The sequence below is a fragment of the Cupressus sempervirens genome, unplaced genomic scaffold (genome assembly GCF_028749045.1).
Source record: "Cupressus sempervirens isolate cs-2001-9-10 unplaced genomic scaffold, ASM2874904v1 CseChr00s100103, whole genome shotgun sequence".
NCBI classification, from domain to species: Eukaryota; Viridiplantae; Streptophyta; class Pinopsida; order Cupressales; family Cupressaceae; genus Cupressus; species Cupressus sempervirens.
Genome location: NW_028322209.1, coordinates 82,398 through 110,242, shown reverse-complemented (window position 1 = coordinate 110,242; position 27,845 = coordinate 82,398). Strand labels below are relative to the sequence as shown.

The 27,845-nt window shown below is 31.9% G+C and overlaps 1 pseudogene; it reads right to left on the bottom strand.

Moving 5' to 3' along the window:
* Positions 1-16,369: 16,369 nt before the first annotated feature.
* Positions 16,370-19,493, bottom strand: LOC149527810 (uncharacterized; annotated as a pseudogene).
* Between the last annotated feature and the right edge of the window lie 8,352 nt (positions 19,494-27,845).

Below are 27,845 nucleotides of genomic sequence, written 5' to 3'. Positions count from 1 at the left end.
CCACCCTATTGTAAACTTCTCAATGATTGAAATTAGTTCGTAGATCAAATTCTGCCTCATTTTATTCTTCCATGAATCAAGAACTTCTATTTGAAATACGAAATGCTTGCACATGGTTATCTATCCTCAGACTCATCATATTTGTTGAATGATGCTTGGAGATTTCTAATTTCTATAGTTCATCATATTTTTTGAACGAATGCTTAGAGATTCTTAATTTATATAGCTCATCATATTTTCTTTCAAGATTCTATTTAGCAGGTGGAAAGATAGAAATTGTGCTAATTTTGTCAATTGTATTGTGGATCACGATGTTTCAACTTATGCTAAAGCTATATAATTTTCACAAGAAAGACTATTGCAATTCCTAATAGGACAACAGGCATCAGAAAAAACACATAGTTCATCGCTTCAACCTCTATGTGCTCTAAATTCTACCAGAGATAAAAATATTTTATGTTGGGCTAAGATTGATGAGCCATAAATAATATAACATGGACTATATATAGAACATTTAGACATTACATCTGAAGCCATTTTTAAAAATCTTTGAAAGGGTACATTTCATGAGAACATTATCACGCCATTAGGGTTAAACATGCAAAAAAAATTACCTCCAACAAACTTCACCCTCAGAGCAAATTCAACAACACGTGAATCAAAAATAGAGAAGCTATGGGATGAGAAACATATATTAAATAGGGTTGTAAACAAGAACATGGGCAATATTTTTACTCTTCATAATGGTCCCGCCTTATGCCAATGGAGATTTTCATATTGTGCATGCCTTGAACAAGATACTAAAAGATTTTATGAACAAATATAAGGACTCAAATACCATAAAAATAGTGGTCATAGTGACTAGATACTCACATATCAGTTGCTTATCCTAGTTTACATATAAATATTTAGTGCTTTGGAGATATGTAAATGCTATGAAAAGTTTAAAGATTGCCCATTATTTTTAATAATAGACCCCTTGTCTCTGGATGAAAAGATGATTCTAGATAGAGGCAATTTTGAAACACCAAGCATTACATGATTATATAGATGTATAGATATTTAAATTATCTAGGCTATCATGTTATCCTTATCATCATAGTTTACATGAGCATTTTCAAAGATTTGAATATATTTGGATTTCACAATTTTTTAGAGCTTCAAAAACCCATAGTTTCAAAATGAGAGAAGAGTTCTGGTTGAAAGCAATATTGAAACATCATATTCTATGTAATGCATTCTAGCATTAAATAGACTCACATGTAACTAAATTCAAAGATTAGATTTGTAGTTTTAATTACCTCTTCCAACTAGGTTGGGAAAAGAAGCTAGTGATTGTTGACACTGATAGATTGGCTTCACTAAATGGATTCTCATTTTGCATTGATGAGCAAGCATATCAAATCAGCTCCCTAATTTTTTTTTGTATGGTGGACACTTTATGTTATATGTTGGCAGATTCATTCTTTGACTATACTCCCAAACCAAGAGAATAAAATTATGGCATACAAAATGAACTTACAAGAAACTTTTTGCAAATTAGATAAGTAGCACTTTTGGAGATAGTACACAATTTTTTTTATTGAAAACAGCAAAATAAATCTCAACTTTAATTCCCATTTTGAGAGTTCATTCTGTGAACCATTAAGTGATCTTGTTATTGTCTTCAATACATATTTGACAATTTTTTTTTTAAAAAGTCTTTACATAATACTTCTAACTTTCTTGACAAAACTCAACATACAATTTGGATATTTTTTAATGCAATTGACCATTGGTTGTAGGTTTCAAGCAAAATTTAACCTAATGATATATGTCTCTCTCATTCATGAAAAAAAAATTGCACTAGGTGTGTTTGAATGTAATCTTATCTTTATATTTTAAAGGAGACAATAAATATACACATAAATTTTATATGTCTCTCTAATTCATGAAAAAATATTCCATCCAATTCAAGATCCACATCCGAATCGATAACTAAAAGGATGACCATCATTTTCCCAATTGCTTAGACAATGAGAGTGTTGACAAATGTTAGTGTCTTATCAATTTGTTTATACCTAGCTCTAAAAGGTTTGAATTTCAAAATAAAAATTGCTAAGTGAAATGAAAATATTTTGTAACAAAACTTCCTTTTTCTTGTCATTGGAACTAGACATTATACTCTTTCTGAAATCTATTACTAGCTAGCACCTCTCTAGTTTATATACCATCTTCTAGCTTGCACATACTATTTTGGTGTCTAGGCATCATAAAATCCAATCACCACCTAGTGTGTTCCAATAAACCAAAAAAATTTCCATGGGTATAGAATTTCAATTCCTGCATTGATGCATAGACTTGGAGTTTGAAAGAGCTAAGAGAACTACACTTAAAGCATCAAATTTTGTGATAAGACATGCACATTGACAATTAAAGCTGACCTTTTCAAATTTTTCGAATTTCCTTGGCCATCAAACACTATTTTAGCTACCCATCAATGAATATCTATTGAGTCAATTTCTTCAAGATAACATCATAAGGTTTCTAATGCTGCAACTTGCACTTCATAATTCATAGTATTCTCAAATGCTTCATTCTCTCTTTCTGTAGTCGCTAATGCTACATTCTCTTACATGGAAAATCTTGTTTATATGCATCGACTAATGCCTTTCTTTCTAATGACACATATTCTGGTCTTACCCTTGCCAGTGTGTCATCTAGTATCCCTCTAGAGGAAATTCATTTCTTATCTTTGGAGGTATCCTGTTGTATGTTCTCATAGTAAGTAGGACAACACTAATGGCCTTGTTCTTATTTTCTTCATTGATTTTTGAAAACCTATTGCTCAATGTATTATGGCTTCCATTATGTACAATATCATTTATGGTGTCATAAATTAAGAGTGGTTTAGATTGTTTCTTACCTCTCTTCACCGAATTTGTTACCTCCACATGAATGATTTGATAAGCACCATATGTTGCACCCCTTGTTATACTATTCTCTCTGCTCAAATAGTAGATTTGATAAGTGATCACCATTGCTATGAATCTCATTGCATCACTGGGGACATCATTGACGTGCTCCTGTAGCTCCTGTGCTCCAAACGGAATGCTTGTACAACTCCCGCACGCATTCTGTGAAACATTACAATAAACTCTAACTTGCTCCTTTTTTTATTTTAACATGTTAAGCTCGTGTTGGTCAAAATTTTGACCAACACAGGCATGTATTTTTTTTTTAAAAAGATATTTTTCCTTCCATATTCCAACCAATCTAAAACATTTTAATAGATGGTCAAAAATTTTGGTCTAAAAATGGGTTTAAATGTACTAGTGTCAGTTACCTATTTTCAAATCTGATACCCGTTCTCGAATCAGATACCCGTTCTCAAATCAGGTACCCGATAAGGCAAGGTATTACATTTTTGGTTTGGTATCAGGATGGATGAGAAAAGAGCCAAAGCGGATTCTGAAACACTTTTAGACATTTCAAAACTACATATTTTTTTGTATTGCCACTTTTTGGCACACCATGATCCTACACATACCCTCTGATACCATGTTAATTTTTGATAACCCAGTTACATATCAATTGCACAATAAATTCATAGAAAGAATCTCTATTTGATTTATAACAATTAATACTCTCTAAGTCAGTTAACTTAAAATAAATAGTGGAAGAAAAATAACATAAGCCAAACATAATTAGACAATAACACATATATACCTAGGAAACCCCATCTTGGGGAAAAACCTGCAGCTATTGGATTTTCTATTCAGCCTAATAGAAAACTTTCTCTTGTAAATACAATTTAGAGTTTTCTACAAAAAAATTACATATATAGAGCCCAACTTCTTTACTTAGGAGGAAAGGAAAGAAACTTTCTTTGCTTTCTTTGACTTTAAAACACATAAAATCACTCTTTGTTTATGCACCTAAGAAACTCGTAATTATCCTATTCAAAGAATAAAAAATAAAGTTGTTGCTAAAAATCCAACTTGAGTTGCTTTAAAGAAACTCCACCTTCTAAGCTACAGAGATGTAACGCCCCACCAAGGGATCCAAAAGAATTAACCTAAAGTTTCACTAAGTTTGCTAAACATTTTTTTTTTTTAAAGTAAGAAAGTATAACATACACATCAAACACATAGTAGTGGAAGCAATAACATGTAATCATCGACAAACATACATTGCAAGTTACATTTCTTAAAGATCCAAAGACGTTGAGTCACGTTTAAATTTAATTAATTCTAAGTTTAACAATTACCACATACATATGAAAGAATAATCAGAAAGTCCCATGTCCATAAAATACATTTGATCCGAATGCTTCTTGGAAAATTAATTCGGAATGCTCAATCATCCACTATACAAGTCACATGGTATGAAAGGCTTAAAAGAATATACATACGTAAAAATAGAAATGCATCAACCTCCACGAATCCATGATACAAAGTATAGTAAAAATATATGAAACTATTCACTATACATGATACATCCATACATCCATAATGATAAAACATCTATCATAAAATCTAACTATCCATCATAATAATCCAAGAACATAGTGAAGGTAAATGCCAATCACGAACACTCCAGCCATGGTGACCATGAAACGGATCTCAATGGTAAGAGTAAAAGCACTACCACCCAACCGCGTGGAACCTAAATGGTCCACTCCCACTGCGCTGAGGAGATAGTCTCAAGTCCCAAACAAGGTATCAAAACACAAAACACAAGTAATCTCTAAGTCTGAAAATCCTAAAAGTATACTAACTCAAGGGTTCCTAAAAACATTGACATCTAAACCCAGAGGTACCACAAGACACGTAGGAAACCTAATATGCAAGCGGGAAAGTGTCATCGCAAAAGTCATGTAGAAGTTACCCGAGCAATCCCTTAGGAATCCTGGGTCCCTACTGATCCATGCGGTCACTAGTATCCTCTCGTACTGATGAGGCATACTATGGAATGCAAGGTCGTAACCAAGCATTCTCTCTACCCCATCCTAGTTTGTACTAGCACTCAAGGCATGGGAGAGAACATACAATTATCTTATTAGGTTCATTTTCCCTTATTTAGTGTAAATGTTTTCACTTATTAAAACAACTTACAATGGGTTACTCCAGGCAGCCTCTTAGGGCCCTGATCCCCATTGCAAGCCACTTCTCGACACTACACATAGATAACCTACCCTAGGCTCATTAAATCATAAATCAAAGAATCATAATAAAACCACCTCAGTCCTATACAAGTAACTGAAAAGACATCATAAAAGATAAGTCACAAAACTACATTAGTTCTTCATGAGCAACAGATAAGCACCAAATAATAATCATATGACCACGACAGTTCTCTATCAGCAACTGAAGGCATCAATGATAACTCACAAAATCCAATGGTTCTCCAATGAGCAACTAGAAAGTATCTCAATAGTAAATTACAATACTGATCGAAGACTCCAAAATGGTCAAGTTAAAACATGAAATCATCAAGAACATAACAAACACTTCAGTCCTCTCAAGCGATCGAAAAGCAATCCAAGTATAACTAATCGAGACTCAAAAATGGTTATCAAATATAACTGATTGAGACTCGAAAATGGTTAAGTTAGGTATCTCAAATACATACACCTCAGCTTCACACAAGAAAATTGGAAAGCAATAACAAACAGTAAATACATCCATCATAGAGGATACTATCACATTACCTTAGTCGGTTTGAAAAGATCGAGAACAAATCATCATAACATCACATTCACGACCCCGAGCCTCTGGGGACAACCTAAACTAGTCAATGCTAAACCAACCCCATAACACTCAAACATAAACAATATATAAAAAACACCATAGTCTCACAATTGGTTTTGATTAGAAAACATACAGTTGAGTTAAACAAAAAGGTTTCAGTTTCAGTGTTGTCAAACCTAAATAAGATTAATTAATGATACATAAAGCATCATATGATTTTTATTAATAATTTATTTATTTATAAAATTATTAATAAATAATAAAATTTCAATATAATTTAAAATTTAATAAATTTTAAATTAACTAATAATAATATTAAATAAAATAATTATATTTAAAAGGATTTTAAAAAAAATGAATTTTTTTAAAAAAGAAATCGTAATACTTTTAAAAGGAAATGACGCTTTCTAAGGCCCGCCGGCCTGCCATCCACCTGCGGCCGCAGGTGTTACTGCTGTCGCAGGCAGCAGTACCACCTGTTGTGGCAACGTGGGGAAGGGTGTGGGCCGTGGGAAGTGGTGGCCCCGCCCCACCCCAAATATATATTATTTAAAATAAAAAAAAATTTAGTATAGTAAAAAAAATCTCTAATTTCATTTTTAATAAATGTATAAAATAAATTAATTTTATGCTAAATTAGATTTATTTAATTTTATTAAAATATATATATATAATAATTAATGTTTATTTTAAAATTAATTTTATTTAATTTTTATTAAGACAATATCCTCCAAGGAAAATATATATATATATATATATATATATAGAACTTTCAATTTTACATTCAAAACCCTTACTCAAATCTTAATTTCTTAATCTAGAAAACAAGGGTTCTAATAACTCTTCCAGTCTCCATGAATACAGAAATTATTGACGAACAATTAATGAATTCACAATATTGAAAGGTTAAAACTTTCATCACAGAGAAATCTGATTTACAAACCCCAGACACGAAGAAGACAGGAAAGGATAATTGTGTAATAAATCGATAATCAATAACACAAGACCCTACCTGATCCTAATGCTATTATGCAATCTCCAGGAACTATAAGAGAATTCGCTCCTCTCAATAACCTTCTTCTGGAAAACTTTCTTGGTATCAGCCTTCTGAAATTCGCTTCCAAAAGTAGTCTCCCAAAAATTCCCGTCCAAATATGTGTTCCCCTAGAATGAACCCCCAAAGTTGTGATAAGCAATTTTCTCCTCAAATCGGGGCACTAATTGTGCGTTCACCCGAGAAGACTCTTTGCACAACTCAGTTAATTCCAAATTAACCTTTCTTATCTTTTCTTTTAATTTGCATTCATCTTTTATGCACATTAAGTTGATTTATTAAATAACTTTATTTAATATTCTACTTGACTTCTATTTTAAATTAATTTATTACTTTAATCTCATGTGCACTTTATGAAATTAAAATAACGTTATTAATTTCTATTATTTAATCTTTTAATTTATTTCTCATATTTAAACTCATGCTTAGATCATGCGATCTAAAATCCTTTAATAATTTAATATCTTTCAACTTTTAAATTTATTTTAGAACTTAATTGATAACATAATTAATTAATTTAAATAACAATAATATTTAGTATTTATTTAAAAATGAACTCCAAATATATTATTATTAAATTAAATAAATATTATCCTGTTCTAAATTTATCTTTGAACTTTAATCTCCAAATTTAGTTCTTTTATTTAATTAATTTCTCAATTAATTAAATATTAAAGACATCATATTAATTCTCCATTAAATTAAATCATTAATTAATCTTTTTAATTAGACTTAATTAATAGAAAACACATCAAGGACTCATATAACAACATACGAAAACCCTACATAGAAAAATACATACTAAATCAAACAAAAAGGGTTATAATCACGAAATTACATCCTTTGATGCATTCAGAGCGTACTTAACTCAGATACTTGTGCTAATTATCAATTAGGACAATTGGCTAAAGGGTTTAGGATTTGGACTTAAGAGTTTATCTCCCCTCTCTTACCATTGAGACAATGCGATAGGGTACGCTCATCCTGGCAATTCAGGGAAGTCGATACCCAGTACCTGCAACCTGCATAAAATCCATGCATGTACAAACACAATATTCTAAGCTAAACAGACAATGGCAGGAAGTGGTGCATCGTGTAGATCTCGACTAGCAGGTGACTACGACTCCCTTCCTTAACCACATCAGAAACACCATACATAAATAAAACAAACATGCACACCATACACATGCAGTATGGGGTAAGTATCCATAAGAAGCACATGGAATAATAAACCATCTAACTAATAATCATCGATAACTGAAACCATTGAATAATCATCATACATGCATGAAATATAGAGTACCAAGTAATCTCATCATATAATAAACTGAGTGTAAAACAACTTCTGATAATCTGTAAAATAATAATACTAATCATCAAACATAAATTGGCCTAAAAGAGTTTGGCAATGATAACAGAAATGCGACTTAGGGGCAGGCACTACATCCACCCCCCCTAGACTTAGGCTTACTCCTGGAAGCCTACAACAAAAGAAAAGCTAAGGACTCACTGTGCGGGTCCCATTGGACCATTTCCCCCCGTAGGAGGATAAGACTCAACTGAGTACACTCTCTGGGTTCTATCCATGCCACCAACTGTAGGTTCTGAAGCTGCGGGTCTCTGGCCTGAGAACTATGGTTTCCCTTGAGGGCAATGAGATGACTTGTGTCCACATTGTCCACATGAGAAACACTCTCCATTGAAGCTCCTCTGAACTCTAGGTGCACTAGACTGCTGGAAACTACCCCCACTAGGATAAGACTAAACACTCTGAGATGGTTGGTCATACTGGATGTGCTTGTTGCGCTGAGCGTTGTGATAGTTCCTAGTATTGGAACCACCGCCACCACTCTGTGCTGGAGGATAAGTACCTTCCTGCCATTGATTACCCCCAGAAGGAGGTTTCCTATTGCCACCTGCTCCTTGACCACCCTTCGATCCTGATGCTGAAGGTGCTCCTACAAAACCCCCATGTCCTAAGTTCACACTCTGCTCTACAAGGATGGCTCGATGTACCACATTCTTGAGGGTTTTAGTTTCAAACACCTTAACACCCCCAATTAAGCGTTTGTTCAAACCTCTAATGAAATGTTGTGCCAACTGTGTTGGGTTGTCACTGAATCCTGAAAAGGGCATGAGCTCAAAGAACTTGCGCTCATACTCTATAACAGTCATAGTGTACTATCTCAGGTTATGGAACTCATCTGCTCTATGCTGCTTCCATTCCTCTGGTAGGAATCGCTCACGAAAGCACTCTAAGAATAACTCCCATGTGACACTGCTCATGGTTAAGCCTAGCTTCTTTTCCTCGATAGTCCACCAATTGGCCCCAAAGAACCCTAGGTTGGTGATAGCAAACCTCGCTTTGACATTACTGTCAAAGTCCTGCATAGCAAAAATCCTGTCAAGGGCAATAAGCCACTGCTCAGCTACATATCCAGAACCCTGCCCATTAAAGGGCTTGACCTTGGACCTCTGAAGGTCCTTCATCTGTGAAGATACAATGGATCTATGTTGATCCCTCAGAGGGCTCCTAGACCTAGGTCTATGCTCATGTCTTGCCCGATGTGCTCTATCCTGATCATGAATAGGAGGTAGGCGATCAATGATGGTTCGCATCATTTGCCTCATGTCAATCTCCTCCGAGTCAGCATGCTCCTCTCTATGGTTCTCTTCCTGATGCTCACTGACATGCTCTTTCCTATTCTCTTCCTGAATGGGGCTCTCGTGGATAGACTCATGAACACTAATACCTTTGCCTTGTCCACGACCTCTGCCATGGCTAAGGCTACGGCCTCTAATGGAAGATCTCGTCCCAGATACCATCCTACAATAATATCCAAGACACAAGATACTAAAATAACCATGAAACGTACTACTGAAACACATAGATAAAAGACACATGTTTTGCAAACAAGATATTTTCAATTTTCAGTTTACCTATAATTTCAGTTTAAGTATGATTTCAGTTTTGAAGCCTAAGTGTTGAAGTATGAAAAATAGGTAACTAATAATTTACATAATGTTTCAGTTCAACTAGTTTCAAGTTTCAGTTTAAGGTTTGCATTTTTGTTCAACTAGTTAACACTAGTGGCGTTCCAATATACCCAGAGCTCCCAATGTAGAAACTCAGGCTCTGATACCAGATGTAACGCCCCGCCAAGGGATCCAAAAGAATTAACCTAAAGTTTCACTAAGTTTTTTTTTTTAAAAAATTTTTAAAGTAAGAAAGTATAATATACACATCAAACACATAGTAGTGGAAGCAATAACATGTAATCATCAACAAACATACATTGCAAGTTACATTTCTTAAAGATCCAAAGACGTTGAGTCACGTTTAAATTTAATTAATTCTAACTGTAACAATTACCACATACATATGAAAGAATAATCAGAAAGTCCCATGTCCATAATATACATTTGATTCGAATGCCTCTTGGCAAATTAATTCGGAATGCTCAATCATCCACTGTACAAGTCACAGGGTATGAAAGGCTTAAAAAAATATACATACGTAAAAATAGAAATGCATCAACCTCCATGAATCCATGATACAAAGTACAGTAAAAATATATGAAACTATTCACTATACATAATACATCCATACATCCATAATGATAAAACATCTATCATAAAATCTAACTATCCATCATAATAATCCAAGAACATAGTGAAGGTAAATGCCAGTCACGAACACTCCAGCCACGGTGACCACGAAATGGATCTCAATGGTAAGAGTAAAAGCACTACCACCCGACCGCGTGGAACCTAAATGGTCCACTCCCACCGCGCTGAGGAGATAGTCTGAAGTCCCAAACAAGGTATCAAACCACAAAATACAAGTACTCTCTAATTCTGGAAATCCTAAAAGTATACTAACTCAAGGGTTCCTAAAAAGATCGACATCTAAACCCAGAGGTACCACAAGACACGTAGGAAACCTAATATGAAAGCGAGAAAGTGTCATTGCAAAAGTCACATAGAAGTTACCCAAGCAATCCCTTAGGAATCCTGGGTCCCTACTGATCCCTGCAGCCACTAGTATCCTCTCGTACTAACAAGGCATACTATAGAATGCAAGGTCGTAACCAAGCATTCTCTCTACCCCATCCTAGTCTATACTAGCACTCAAGGCATGGGAGAGAACATACAATTATCTTATTAGGTTCATTTTCCCTTATTTAGTGTAAATATTTTCACTTATTAAAACAACTTACAATGGGTTACTCCAAGCAGCCTCTTAGGGCCCCGATCCCCATTGCAAGCCACTTCCCGACACTACACATAGATAACCTACCCTAGGCTCATAAAATCATAAATCAAAGAATCATAATAAAACCACCTTAGTCCTATACAAGCAACTGAAAAGACATCATAAAAGATAAGTCACAAAACTACATCAGTTCTTCATGAGCAACAGATAAGCACCAAATAATAATCATATGACCACGACAATTCTCTATCAGCAACTGAAGGCATCAATGATAAATCACAAAATCCAATGGTTCTCCAATGAGCAACCAGAAAGTATCTCAATAGTAAATTACAATACTGATCGAAGACTCCAAAATGGTCAAGTTAAAACATGACATCATCAAGAACATAACAAACACTTCAGTCCTCTCAAGCGACCGAAAAGCAATCCAAGTATAACTGATCGAGACTCAAAAATGGTTATCAAATATAACTAATCGAGACTCGAAAATGGTTAAGTTAGGTATCTCAAATACATACACCTAAGCTTCACACAAGGAAACTGGAAAGCAATAACAAACAGTAAATACATCCATCATAGAGCATACTATCACATTACCTTGGTTGGTTTGAAAAGATCAAGAACAAATCATCATAACATCACATTCACAACCCCGAGCCTCTGGGGACAACCTAAACTGGTCAACGCTAAACCAACCCCATAACACTCGAACATAAACAATATATAGAAAACATCATAGTCTCATAATTGGTTTTGATTAGAAAACATACAGTTGAGTTAAACAATAAGGTTTCAGTTTCAGTATTGTCAAACCTAAATAAGATTAATTAATGATACATAAAGCATCATATGATATTTATTAATAATTTATTTATTTATAAAATTATTAATAAATAATAAAAGTTCAATATAATTTAAAATTTAATAAATTTTAAATTAACTAATAATAATATTAAATAAAATAATTATATTTAAAACGATTTTTTTCAAAATGATTTTTTTTTAAAAAGAAATCGTAATACTTTTAAAAAGAAACGGCATTTTTTAAGGCCCGCCAGCCTGCCGTCCACCAGCGGCCGCAGGTGTTACTACTGCTGCGCATCAGTACCACCTGCTGCGGCAGCGTGGAGAAGGGTGTGGGGCGTGGGAAGTGGTGGCCCCGCCCCACCCCAAATATATATTATTTTTTTAAAAAAAAATATTTATATTAAAAAAAATCTCTAATTTCATTTTTAATAAATGTATAAAATAAATTAATTTTATTTTAAATTAGATTTATTTAATTTGATTAAAACAATATATATATATAATAATTAATGTTTATTTTAAAATTAATTTTATTTAATTTTTATTAAGACAATATCCTCCGAGGAATATATATATATATATATATATATATATATATATATATATATATATATATATATATATATATATATATATATATATATATATATATATATATATATATATATATATATATAAAATTTAGAACTTTCAATTTTACATTCAAAACCCTTACTCAAATCTTAATTTCTTAATCTAGAAAATAAGGGTTCTAATAACTCTTCCAGTCTCCATGAATACAGAAATTATTGACAAACAATTAATGAATTCACAATATTGAAAGGTTAAAACTTTCATCACAGCGAAATCTGATTTACAAACCCCAGACACGAAGAAGACAAGAAAGGATAATTGCGTAATAAATCAATAATCAATAACACAAGACCCTACCTGATCCTGATGCTATTATGCAATCTCCAGGAACTGTAAGAGAATTCGCTCCTCTCAATAACCTTCTTCTGGAAAACTTTCTTGGTATCAGCCTTCTGAAATTCGCTTCCAAAAGTAGTCTCCCAAAAATTTCCGTCCAAATACGTGTCCCCCTAGAATGAACCCCCAAAGTTGTGATAAGCAATTTTCTCCTCAAATCGGGGCACTAATTGTGCGTTCACCCAAGAAGACTCTTTGCACAACTCAGTTAATTCCAAATTAACCTTTCTTATCTTTTCTTTTAATTTGCATTCATCTTTTATGCACATTAAGTTGATTTATTAAATAATTTTATATAATATTCCACTTGACTTCTATTTTAAATTAATTTATTACTTTAATCTCATGTGCACTTTATGAAATTAAAATAATGTTATTAATTTCTACTATTTAATCTTTTAATTTATTTCTCATATTTAAACTCATGCTTAGATCATGCGATCTAAAATGCTTTAATAATTTAATATCTTTCAACTTTTAAATTTATTTTAGAACTTAATTGATAACATATTTAATTAATTTAAATAACAATAATATTTAGTATTTATTTAAAAATGAACTCCAAATATATTATTATTAAATTAAATTAATATTATCATGTTCTAAATTTATCTTTGAACTTTAATCTCCAAATTTAGTTCTTTTAATTAATTAATTTCTCAATTAATTAAATATTAAAGACATCATATTAATTCTCCGTTAAATTAAATCATTAATTAATCTTTTTAATTGGACTTAATTAATAGAAAACACATCAAGGACTCATATAACAACATACGAAAACCCTACATAGAAAAATACATACTAAATCAAACAAAAAGGGTTCTAATCACGAAATTACATCCTTTGATGCATTCGGAGGGTACTTAACTCAGATACTTGTCCTAATTATCAATTAGGACAATTGGCTAAAGGGTTTAGCATTTGGACTTAAGAGTTTATCTCCCCTCTCTTACCATTGAGACAATGCGATAGGGTACGCTCATCCTGGCAATTCAGGGAAGTCAATACCCGATACCTGCAACCTGCATAAAATCCACGCATGTACAAACACAATATTCTAAGCTAAACAGAGAATGGCAAGAAGTGGTGCATCATGTAGATCCCGACTAGCAGGGGACTACGACTCCCTTCCTTAACCACATCAAAAACACCATACATAAATAAAACAAACACGCACACCATACACATGCAGTATGGGGTAAGTATCCATAAGAAGCATATGGAATAATAAACCATCTAACTAATCATCATTGATAATTGAAACCATTGAATAATCATCATACATGCATGAAATATAGAGTACCAAGTAATCTCATCATATAATAAACTGAGTGTAAAACAACATCTGATAATCTCTAAAATAATAATACTAATCATCAAACATAAATTTGCCTAAAAGAGTTTGGCAATGATAACATAAATGCGACTTAGGGGCAGGCACTACAAGAGAAAAACAAAAAATCAACATAAGGAACCTACAATTCTTCATATGCACATCAACAATAGCATCCTAACCTTTTACATGAACAAGGTGAGTTGTTCTATGAACAATGACAAAAATAATAATTATGCAATGCAATAGTCAAATTCATTGTGGAAAAGTCTTATTGTGTGGTGTAAATGAGACATTTTTCTTTTATATTACTTCTATACATAATTCCCTAATTCAACTCAGATCACATGATGATCTAAATAATTGATATTTTAACATTACTGAAGAGTGGAATTATAATCCTTCCACACCAAGTATATAATCTCTTGCATTATATCCTCAAGATTTCTTAACAAGAGGGTACAATTATCAAAACACCTCAATTTAAATTTCCCTATTAGAAAAGTCCCTTAAAAATTTGCCTTCACACCTCTGAAGATAAGAAAATTTTAGAAGTGAAGCATTAAAGTAAATGAGTTACCCTTTTAGGCCTAAATTATAACAAAGAGAGTAAACACAAATTTGACAATGTGAAACAAGGAAAGAAAAACATAAAACTATTTTTTTTTTCAATTGAAAAATGAAAGGAGAGAAAGAGCCTTTAGATTGATGTCCACATAAAGTGAAAAAAGATTAACAGAACCTAGAAATGACATTCAATTATAATAGAGAGTAGAAGGTTATAAATGACCTTCTATTGCTTCTATAAATAAAAAACACCAGCAAAAGAAAATGACCAACCAATGAACTATGATGCTTACAAATTTAATTAGAATATTTTTACAACCAATATGTATAATAGAGTACACAATGCACACAATATGCAATTATGTTTTGAAGATGAGAATTTAAAATTGATAAGAGACACCTTGATTTGTTGTTGAGTATCAACTCTATCCATGTCCTAAGTTGTATGTTCTATAACTATTGTAAAACACTATAATAATAAAAAAGATCCACAAAAACGAATTCATGGCTAGAATCAAGTCCATCGGAATATGTCTTTGCATTGTTAGATACTCGTGAAGCTACAACTACAAAATCATGTGGATGTTCTTTGTTATCTCTAACTAAAGCTAGATTAGTTTGTTAAATAAAGAAAACCATTAAGAAATGATAATACTAATTATATATCTTCTTGCAAAAATGTACAAAAGTTATAACAAAATAATTAGACGTATTACTTATACTTCAATATTCAATGTAAAATGTATTTTAGTGATGTTCTAGAACATTCCTAAAAGAGTTGTTTAGCTAGTGGTATACACAAATTTTAAATATGATAAGGAATGCACTTAATTTCATATTCAAATAAGTGAAATGAGTGAAGAAGAGATTATAGGCCAGTATTGATTGTAAATCGAGGGGCATAAGATCTCTTAAACAAAATGAGTTAATGTGCATCTCATCATTGATATTTTAATCTCTTTTGATTTTCTCCAACATAATGAATTTATTAATTAACATCATTATGATTAGTTCATGGACATTAGATATTAGGTGGATTTTTTTGTTTATAAGAAAACTTGACATTTAATTAGCTACTCAAAAATAGTTGTAAGAGAATGAATTTAAACAATGAGAGCTGGTAAATAATAATCTAAACACTAAACAAGATTTTGAGCTTGATTAGTACAAAAAGCAAGTGTAAGACATCAATTGAACAAGATTGATATTAAAAATTAGAAGAGATTATGGAGATGCCTAGAACATTGAACATCTTTAACACGTATTTGCATAAACTTATATTTAATATATATGTGAATATTTAAATTTTTTACTTTTCTTTGCATATCCAGATTTTTTTTCATCATTGCTATGATATCATAATTAATCAAACATCTATCTATATGTGAACAATAATGTTATTCTAAAATATGATGATTCAATAGACATTAATGAGAAATAATATTTACCAACTAAAGTTTAACAAAAAAAGGGCTTGAAATGAATATATATATATATATATATATATATATCAAATTAATTTTAAATATCTATTTAATTTCATGTCATATACAAATGTCCTATATAATTTACACTATTTAAAGTAACAATTCCAATAAATGAGTAGAAATCAAGAACACAAATTAAATCCACATGCAATCACACTTGACAAGTGAAGGGGAGGGCATCTTATGGGGGGCAAGGGAAAGGAGAATAAAACAACTTTATTAAAATTTAATTTTTGGAACATTTTGATCAAGAATGAAAATAATTTCATCCATGATCTTGAAGCAGTGAACACGACATTTTTTTTGGAAACATAATATTGCAATAACAATTGCAAACCCAAGTCCAAAGCTCAACCCAATTCCCACTTCCCACCATGCATCATCCCACTCTTCAGCAATCACACCTTCATTGTGAGTAAAATTTGGAGAAATAGAAGAGGAACAACTTTTGTTGATCTGAAGTCCACAAAGATGTACGTTGTTTGAAAATGAAGTACCACTAAATGTAAGAAATTGACCTCTTACTGGTATTCTACCAAGTAAATTATTATAAGATAGATTGAAATAACTCAAATATGTAAGAAACTGTAGCTCTTCAGGAATATCTCCAATAATATTGTTCCTTGAGATATCAAGTGACTCCAATTTCACAAGATTTCCAAAAGAAGTAGGAATTTTGCCACCCAAATAATTTCTTGATAAATTAAGAGATTTTAGACCAATGAGTAACCCAATGCCTTTAGGAACATTACCCGACAAGTTATTGCCAGAGAGATCAAGACATCTAACCATTGCCAAAGATTTTTCATACTCTAGAAATTGGCCTTTGTTAACTATTTCCATTTTGTCCACATAAGGCATTGAACTAGAATTTGAAAATCGAAGGACATCTGAGCTTTCCGTTTGATTTGTCATTGCTTTCAAGTTACTCAAACTATTTGGAATAGCTCCAAACAAATTTTTATTTGACAAAATCAAGACTTGAAGGTGTTGCAACTTTGCCAATTGTAATGGTATTTTACCCATGAATTTATTTGATCCCAATACTAAAATCTGGAGATCAAACAACTTGTCTAACCAATTTGGTATTTTTCCTTGCATGTTATTATATCCCAAATCTAAAATTTGCAAAGACGTACAATTTTGAAGTGAAGGTGGAATTGGCCCTTGTAGTTTATTGTATCCTAACTTTAATGTTTGAAGACAAACCATGCTCTTAATTTCACCTTTGAAATGGTTCTTTTCTAGATTCAAAACCTTTAATGTTGATGAAGAATTACCAAAGCTTGCAACTAGATTGCCTAAAAACTTGTTGTTTGACACATCCAAAACCTCCAAAGAAGGACCTTCACAAATAGAATGTGGAAAGACACCCTTAATTCTATTATTTGCAAGTGACAAATAAATGAGTTTGCTAAAGGTGTATTTGTTTGTGCTTTTTTGATTGATCCCCTCGAACTGATTCTTTGACATGTCAAGAAACTCTACATTTGGATGTGGCACATGTATATACCCTTGCAACTTATTTCTATGTAAGTCCACATAATGAACATCAAATTCACTGAACTTTGAAGGTAGTGCTCCTTCAAAATTATTGTATGAGAGATTGAGTCTCTCCAAGACTGTGAGGTCCAACAACCATTCAGGAATATTTCCCCTCAAAGAATTATTAGATAAGTCTATTTGACTTATGTTGTATTGAGTGGATATGAAAGATGGAAAATCGCCGTGCATATTACATGAACTGAGATACAAATATTGGAGCTGAAATTTAGGAATCCAATTGGGATGGATATCTATTGTCAAGAAATTATTAGAGAGATCCAACATTTGCAGTTTTGTAAAACCATCTAATTGAGAAAGTAAAAAAGTGCCACTCAAAGAATTATCATTGAGGGAAAGACACTCTAGGGAAGATAGATTACTGATAGTAGATGGTAGACTCCCGTTTAATTGGTTTGATGTGAGGGAAAGTGTCGACAACTTTGATAGTCGACATAAAGAGCTCCATGGAATATTGCCTCGAAGCGAGTTATAAGAAAGATACAAGCTGGTCAGTGATGACATATTTTCAATAGCAGGAGGGATAATGCCTTCAATTTTGTTATCAGAAAGATACAAGCTGATCAGTGAGGACATATTTCCAATAGTAGGAGGGATAATGCCTTCAATTTTGTTATAAGAAAGATCCAACTCGGTCAATGACGACATTTGTCCAATAGAATTTGGAATCACTCCTACATTTGAAAAGCTAATATAAAGGCTTGTGAGTTGGGAAGCATGCTGCACAATGGAGGAGAGGTTTACTTTGAGGTCGGGGTTGTAGAGTAAGCAAAGGTTTCTCAGGTGGGGAAGAGCTAACACGGTGGAAGGGATGGAACCATGGAGAGTGTAGTTGTAGAGCTCGAGGCTAACCAAAGATGTGAGGTTTGAAATCCAGATGGGAAATGGCTGGTGGGCGACATCACTATCACAAAGTAGAGATGGGTGAGGGAGGTGAGGTTGACAAGAGAAGAGAGAGTTGTACCTGACACCCCAGACAGCCACAGTCTTGTCAGGTTGGTGAGGGATGCAACATTCTCCACCACATTTGTAGATGTAACATTCACATCGTACATGTAGAGCACCTCCAAGCCTCGCAAGTTTCGAATCCAGGAGCCCGATTGCCTCATCTCGAGATGAGCATTGTAGGAGATGTCAAGATATTCCAAGGTAGACATGTTCCTAATCTCACTTGGAATCCAGCCAGTAAGCCAACAACCTCGCAAGCCCAGATGAGTCAATCTTGTGAGGGTCGTGGGGAGATGTGAAGGGAAGGGAAGAGGGGACAAGTCAACAAAACTGAGGTCGAGGTACTCCAAATGGTGCAGCTGGAATAAGGCAGGGAATATCTGGCTGCTCGAATTCTTCACCGCTGCTGAGAAGGGATAAGAATCATAATCAGAGCTGGTGCGCAGGTCGAGACTAGCCACGCGGCCAGAGACCCTGTGGCAGGCGATTCCCAGCCAGGAACAGCAGTAGAGCCCCTTCCACGACCTCAGCTGGTCATATGGATCAGCCAGCTCTTCTTCGGGAGGGCACCCTCCCCATGAGATTGAGGAGGAGGAGGAACAGCAGGTGCACAAGAGCACCAGCAGCAGCAGAAACAAGTGATCTTTGCCCATCTTTTACTCGAGATCCTCTCAATCTCGATAATAATAATACTGTCGACAACCCACAACACGAGAAATTGAGGCTTCCTCTTATCTCTATGAAATTGGCTCCAAATGGCTGAGTATTTATAACACAAAAATAAACCCACACCCGCTGTGCCTTGCGTTCCTCCAATATTTTCTGGCTTCACGGTGTAGGAAATATCGAGACCCTGAATTTTCGGAGTCTTGTCATTAATTGAATGACCGCTTTCCAGTTTTCAATGTATCAAATTTATCAAATTTTAAAGCTTCTATCAAATTTTAAAGCTTCTTACAATTACTGTTCAGTGAATATAAGAAATCTCTCAGCTCTTTAATAAGTTTTTTAATTTTAGAAACTTAATTTAATTATTTAAATACTTTTGTTGAATTTTATTTTTATTGAGAAATTTATGTCATGAATCACTAGATTTCGAAGGCTATGTAAATTCTATTCACTTTTGCTTATTAAAACTTTATTTATTTATTTATAATTTTTCTGTTATAGAAATTATTTTTCTCAAATGAATTAATTTATAGTTTTTACTTTTCTAATATAATTTTTTTATATAATTGATGAAATTAAAATATATAAAAACTAATAATTATACTTATTTTTTCAAAATAATCAATAATTTGATGAATATTAATTAATTTTTTTTCAAATTATTATAAAGATATAAAATATAAAATATATTATTTAAATTTTATTTTCTAATTACATAACAATTTCATTATTTCATAAGTTTTAAATCCTAATTATAATTTTAAGAGTCTTTTGACTAGTAAATTGACTATTTTAATTTATGACTTGTTTATGAGAGATGGTTATATGTAGTATACATAATTTTATAACATTAACACCTTATGCAAGAAGTTGGTATGAATGGAGGACTTTGTTAGGATTAAGCATAGGCAGAAGTAACCGTTACAATAAAGCGCACAAATGAGAATATACCTACATCCACCAACAAAAAGTCCAATATTATTATTCTCCAGTGATTACAACCTAATTAGAATAATTTTTGCATCTTTTTTTAATCTAATATTTATCCATTATTGCATTTGCTAGAGGCACATACTATTGCAATCATTTGAAAAATTCTTCCTAATTCAACCAATGAAATGTAAATATTTTTATAATTAAGTTAATCCTTTGATTTTTTCTAATGTTTATAAGTCAAATTTTAATTTCTAAAATAATGAAAAATATTTTAGTTTGATTGGCTCATATCATTTGAGTCGTATAGGAACAGATTTCCAATAATCACTACCCTATATTTAAGGATAAAATATATAAAATATGAAACACATAAGACTTATATCAAACTCATAAAACTTATCAAATAATTTTTTGGCTATAATAGTTACATAGTATAAATTCAATAATATTTTTATATTAGAAACTATTATTTGATATATGTAGTTTGAATGATAATTGTTTTTAATCTTAATAATTTAACATTACACTTACATGATAATTTTTTTTTAATTATAATTTTTTTGGAAATTATTATTCTTCAAATATTTAAATATGTATGAAGTTAAAAAAAAAATTTAATCTTAAAAAGGATTGATTAAATTGTATTAAATTAACATCATTATAGCTCACTATTAAATTTGTATTCTTAAACTATTATAACTTACCTCGACTCATTATTTTCTACCTATTAAATTTTTAATCTTAAACTATTACAATTTATGGCAAATACAAGCCACTACGTGGCACTTGTTTTATATTAGAATTAATTGTTTTTTTCAAATTATTATATTTATTTTTTAAATTCTAGTTTCTAATTGTATTAACACTATAATCACTACATGGAACTTGTTTGTAATTATTAACAAAATATATAGATGCATAATCATTTATAGATAAATATTATTCTATAAATCTTAATTTATTTATAATTAAATTTTCATGCGTAATCATTTATAGATAAATATTATTCTATAAATTTTAATTTATTTATAATTAAATTTTCAACATAAAATGTGAAAAATTAAGTGTAGTTTTTTTTTAAAAATGAATAGTATTTTTTATTAATAAATAATATACTTAGTTATAATTCACAAAAAATGGGGTCGGGGATAGGAATCAACAAACTATTCAATATATTTTACTAATGAGTAGTTTTTATACTTTTTCTTATAAATCACAAACTCTAAGACCTTGCATATAAGAGTGTCATTTGATTTTTATAATTGAATTAAAAGTGTGAAAAGTGTGATGACAATAATTGTAATTTGTCTTGTAACATTTCTAATTCAAACTTATGACTAATCTAACATTAAATTTAAATCACTATTTAATCAAAACTCTAATAATGATTACTTTGAATATTTAAGAATTATAAAATACACAAGTATTCTATCTTTAGGAAAGGAAGGAAAATTTTACAAATATGAAGAAATGCTGATAAATAATTGATTAAAACTAGTTTTAAAAAAATTATTTAATCACTAGATAAGACTAACACAATATTATTTTACATTAAATATCTATAATTAAAAATAGATATAAAATGTAAAGATTCACATCAGAAAACTCTACAATTTCAAAAAAGAATAAACCTATTGTTCTAAAAAAGTATTAATATAAGTTTCAATATTAATTTTTTGATAAATAATTAATAATGATTATTATTTATTGTGATTCATTATTATTATTTTTTAATGTTGAGTACATTCGAACACAAAACCTCCCACATAAGAGGCTCACAATTTACCATTGTGTTATAGGCTCTTGCCTAACATTTTGAATCTTATAATGGACCAAATTCGATATATTTGTTCGTGTTATATTATAGTTCTATATTGTGTATAGTTTTTTCATATTTAATTAGCAGTTTAAGACATATCATTTAAAAAAGAAAAGTGAACTATTTTTAATTGTGAAAATAGAGTAGCTATTTGTAGTTTATCATATCTATCAATTAAAGGATAAAAATGAAATATTATTTATGGAAAAAATATAAGATTATAATGTGAATTTAAAATAATGAATTTCTATAATTAGAAATTTCAAATTGTATATTAGACTTTCTTTCATCTAAAATTATTAAATTTATTATAAAGTAACTATGAATATAAATAAAATTTAATAGTATTTAATAGTAGTTGGACAAGTGACTATAATAGTATTGCCTATACAACAAGGATTTAGAATTTAAATTTAACTAAAGAAAAGGTTGGATCTATTAGAAAATACTTACTACCGTATGTAAAGTATTATGATCAAGATATATAACTATAAAAGAAATATTTTACTATTCATTATTTTTGAAATATTTTTTAAAAGGATATAATATCTCAAGACATCATAATATTTCATTATTCCACATTTAGATTAAAAAAAGTTTTAAAAAATAAATATTAACCTTTTCTATTTATTTATTTTCAAAACATATAATTTGAATTTTGTTAATACGAATTGTAGAATATTTTTTAAAAATTATTTGAAATGAAAAACATACTCATATATCTATATAAAACTAATTAATAATTTAAAATAATACTATTACATTTACAATGAATCTTACTTTTAATATTGAATGATATACAACATATTGTCATAAATTAAAAAAAGTTTGACTTGAATGTAAGTTTTGTTTTCCAACCACGCGTAAATTAAACGGCATGTACATGTCAAACACTTTCCCTGATGAGAGGTACTCCCACAACACAGTTTCTACCTACCACAAAAATTTGTAAGGTAGCTTGGAGAGCGTAAAAAACTTGAAGCAATAATAGACAAATTTGTTTTCGAGTGCGGAACATTTGTGGAAGTAATTCAAAACCTTTTAACACGGCGCTGGGGAAATTTCCACATTCGAATAGATATAATTAAATGTGTAAAGAGACATTGTTGGTTTTGGACGGCCATTATTCTTTTCTACAACATGCCGTGTCCGCGGTGCCTGTTGTTTGTGAAAACTCTCACCATTGAGTAGACTGGTCATTATTTTCCACGCTACGAAGGCTTTGGTTTTGGCCGGACTTTGATTATATTCTACAACGGGCACTGTCATACTGCTAGGCTATCGCATCCGGATTCTATCATTTTGAATGGAATCTGTTTGTAATGGGCCCCTACCTACCTATGCCTTGTTTGACGTGATTGTTGAAAATGAATTCGTCATCTCTTTTCATGACTGCCATTCTTACTTTCAACATCTGGAGAGAACCCATTTCACACTTCCATTATTTAGTCAAATTCAACAATAACTCTAGATAAGAAATATGGTAGCCCTTGAATATGCGAACAGAGCTCTTCGGGAGTCTGACCATTTCTCCTTTTCAGCTATTATCTTATTATCTTATATCTATTAAACTTAGAAATTATTAAATTTATTATTAACTAGCAATCGCACCTTAGTGTGCAATAGGTACGCCGTAGAGGTAGGGAAGACCATTTAAATATTTCTCCTTTTTCAAGTCTCTTCCTGCCATACTCTTTATATCTCATTATCTCTTTATCAGTATATCTTACCATCTATATCTCTTCATCACCATCTCTCCCTCTTTATGTCACCCTCTATATCTCCCTACATCTATTTCTATCTTTACCTCTCAATATATCTCTATCTCTCTATATAGTTTTCTCCCATCCTCACAATGTATTCATCTATATCTCTATCTTCTTCTCCCCCTCCATATCAAGATGCATTTCCCTATCTTTATCCATCCACTCTTTGCATCATCCCTTCCCTTTACTTTTAAATCCTTTTATCTTTGTATTTCTTTCCCCATCTCTCCCCGAATATCTATCTCTATCTATATCTTGTTATCTATCCCTCTATATCCCTATATGTCTCCCCCTTTCTACATTTCTCTATATTACTTTCTCCCTCTCTCATTCTCTCTTCTTTATATGTTTATATTTTCCATCTATACTCACTCCCACTATCTAACTCTTTCTCCCTTTCATATCACTCTTATTCTCAATCTTTATCTCCTTACTATCTCCTGCTCTTCCCTCTACACCTCTTGCTCTTTCTACATCTCTTTCTCTCTCTCTCTCTCTCTCACACACACACACACACACACTCTCTCTCTCTCTCTCTCTCTCTCTCTCTCTCTCTCTATACCATCTTTCTTTGTCCCTATAACCCTCCCACTCCATCTCCCTTTATATATATCACTTCCCATCTCTATTTTCATCTTTCACTCTCTACTACCTCTCTTCAACCCTTACCCCTCTCTTTATCATTCTTTTCTTCTCTCTGTATCCCTCTCTTTTATATCCATTCATATTCTTACCTACCAAATATATGTATTTATTATACATGTCATTGTTACAACATAATAAACATCTTACATCCACTATATAATTATATTATATAAAAACGAATTCAAAGAATCATTAGAAAAAGAATTCAGAAAGATAACCCTAAATCACAATGACAAATTATTACAATGAACTCCGAGCAAACAAAATGAAGAGAAATCTCCAAATGCTCGAATTGTGAAAATGTCTAATAGAAATCCTATAACCTAATAATGTCTCAAATGACAAATCACTTGAAAATTACATGTAGATACACTTTTTCTCTGCTAGGCAAAATAAAAGTAAGCAAATGCAGCAAACCCAATATCAATATCATCATAAAGATAATCATTGATATTGCCTTCATGAACTGGATGTAGCTCTCGATGAAATCCCTTTTTTGCTTTCATTTGGTTCAAATTTTAACCCGCTTGGTTGAAAAGCATCTAGAAGTATGCATCATGTCTTGCAATATTCTCCTTCAATACACATAAACCTCAAGTTTCAGACCTTTTTTGACTCAGTTGAAAAATTCCACTAAATTGGTATCTATAGGATGGTCAATACACCATTGGATCCATATATAATCATATCTTCCTTTTTCAGGAATATAAATAAAAATTCACGGCCCTTTGTGCCTCTATTTTGGAATGCTTGTCAATCTTCAGGTTTTCCTAGGGACTCTCTAGAAAGTGTGAAAGTGGCTCAACCAGGTCGACCTCGTGAAATGAATGAGAAGAAGATGCACCTTGATAGGAGGTTATGTGGATCACTAGAATTAAAATCAATGGCATATGATCTTCAGTATTAGGAAATTATGAAGCTCATGGCCATTTATTTACACTAATTGGCCCCTTAATATATCCTCTACACATTTCCTAGCCACTTCTGCTGGTTTAGCAGCTTCTAGTGCATTCTTGCACTATTTCCACATAAGAAATTGTCCATTGGAAACGTTTGTGGTAGGTGTTACAAAGCGAGTTCCATTCTCATTGGATCCTTTAACAACATCCTGTGGCAACCCCATTCTTGTGTTTTAATTTTGGAGACACTTACAATGCCAACTCCACAATCGATGGCACTTAGATGGGCTTCATCTCATCTCTTCGTATTTTGGGGAGACGGAAGAAATTTGCTGTTGTTTTGCATGTCCTTGTGATGAACATGTCCATAGTCTCCCAAAACACCATCTACAAGTGCTTCCACATTTACTCCTTTCTTATATCAATCTTATTTTACATTTTCTCCTCCAGTCTCCTCTTGCCACATTTTTTGGACGCCAAAGATTGTTCTGTCATCTGAATCCAATTAAAATACGACACATCACAATGAACTCCAGAGTATGGACATTACCAACTTCTCTCGAGTCTCCAAGAATCTAGTTTAATTTTTATATTGAGGACAAGTTGTATTCACGATATCCAGTGGATATCATGAATAGTAATCAACAAGTTGTCTTGACAGCTGCCAATCCACACTTCTCTAAAAAAACAAAATTGTGAACAACAATAATTTGAACGGGCTAGATGATTTCAATGGTCGTCTACCCTTATCGAAGGCTTTGATTCATTGATCCTCCATGTGAATATTTTTCGATACTCTAATCCATGATTTGGGTTTATCACTTTTTAACTACAATTAAAGCCTTTGAAAATATGCCATTTTGACTACTGATCTTCCTCTGGTTCCATGCTTGTCATCGAGTTTATGACCATATTGGATTTTTGAACAATTCATAATGTGTCTCTTTCCACCATGACTGAGCTCATGCTTGGTTGTGTGACTATCACAGTGAATGGCTACACATAGATCCTGCAATTCACTTATTATTTGATTATGAATGGCATTGTGTTGCATCATTGGATGTCCAAACTATGTTGACATTTTGTCAAATAGTCTACCTCTATCCTTTTAGGGACTATTTCTCATATTGATCTATACACATATTCTAATCCATGGATGATAGAGTGAGTGTCACAGTATTGAATTGGGAATTGTGATAGTTGAGAACTATCCTTTCTCGGGATATGTAGCTCCTTTTTTGCGATAGTTCCCACCTGCTGCTTTATTTGACTTTAGCAATTGAGAGTTGTACATTCACACGTTTAAAATTATGGGACACCCTTGTGGAGCTTGAGATATAAAGAAAACGTCCAATAGAATCTGATCAAATATGAATCGACTAGATTAATTATTATTTTTGAATAGTCATGTGTCAAATCAAATCAATCAATGCTTAACAATATTTCAATGTTTGTCATTTTGTCTCCAAGATTCTCCACCATTGGATGAAAATTTTGGCTCCTCAACTTCATATAAGGGAACGCCTTTGGCGTAAAAATAATATAATTATTAGTCCCACCTATAAATAGGCTGAGACTATAGTTTTCATATGCTTCTTTACAATTAATCAGTATTTTGAAATCTATGCTCAAATCCTTTAACCTATGGTCTCATGAAATAATTCTATTAAAATATATTTGTATGTGTTTATTTCTATTTTATAATTGGTTGTGACTAATTTTGTCGTAGTATTTTATGTTTTTAGCTTAATAAATTTGGGAAAAAGATTAATAGTCCACGTACCTAAAAATTATGGGCAACTGGAAACTTCAACATTAAACAGATGTAAACCTAAAACTAATGTGGTTGGATATGCTTCATCATTTTGCTTGTATGCATGTCTGTGTTTTTCAAGTTATTTAGAGTCAAGGATACATAATATTAATAGATGGCATGAATAAGGAAAAAATAAAGCTTAGAAATTATAGATTAAACCTATGAGAGTATGAGCGATAGCACTTCTTATTGAATGCTTAGTGTGACAGAGTCTACATTCTGATATCAGGTTGGATCACCTTCTTAGCAGTAGAAAAATGACAGTGTCGAATGGTGAAGTTTGTAGTGGGAGTTGGACATGTCATAAATGTAGCTTTCTTCTGATGATTTCAGTCTGAGATAGAGTGGAAGGCAACATATTCCAAAGTTACTGTAACTTTGTCACATATATGTTTCCATTACACTCACTCAATGTTATTACTACCAAGTTGGAAGTTACTAACAGCCAATACACTACATAAATTTTGTATTCTCAATAGAGAAGAGAAACATGCACAAAAAATTATTCCAAAATAACTTTTATTCGTGAGAGAGCATTAGATGGGACATGATATAAGTAGTATCTAAGGATTAAGGAATAAACAATAGTGTCAAATTTAAGTAGAATTTTATA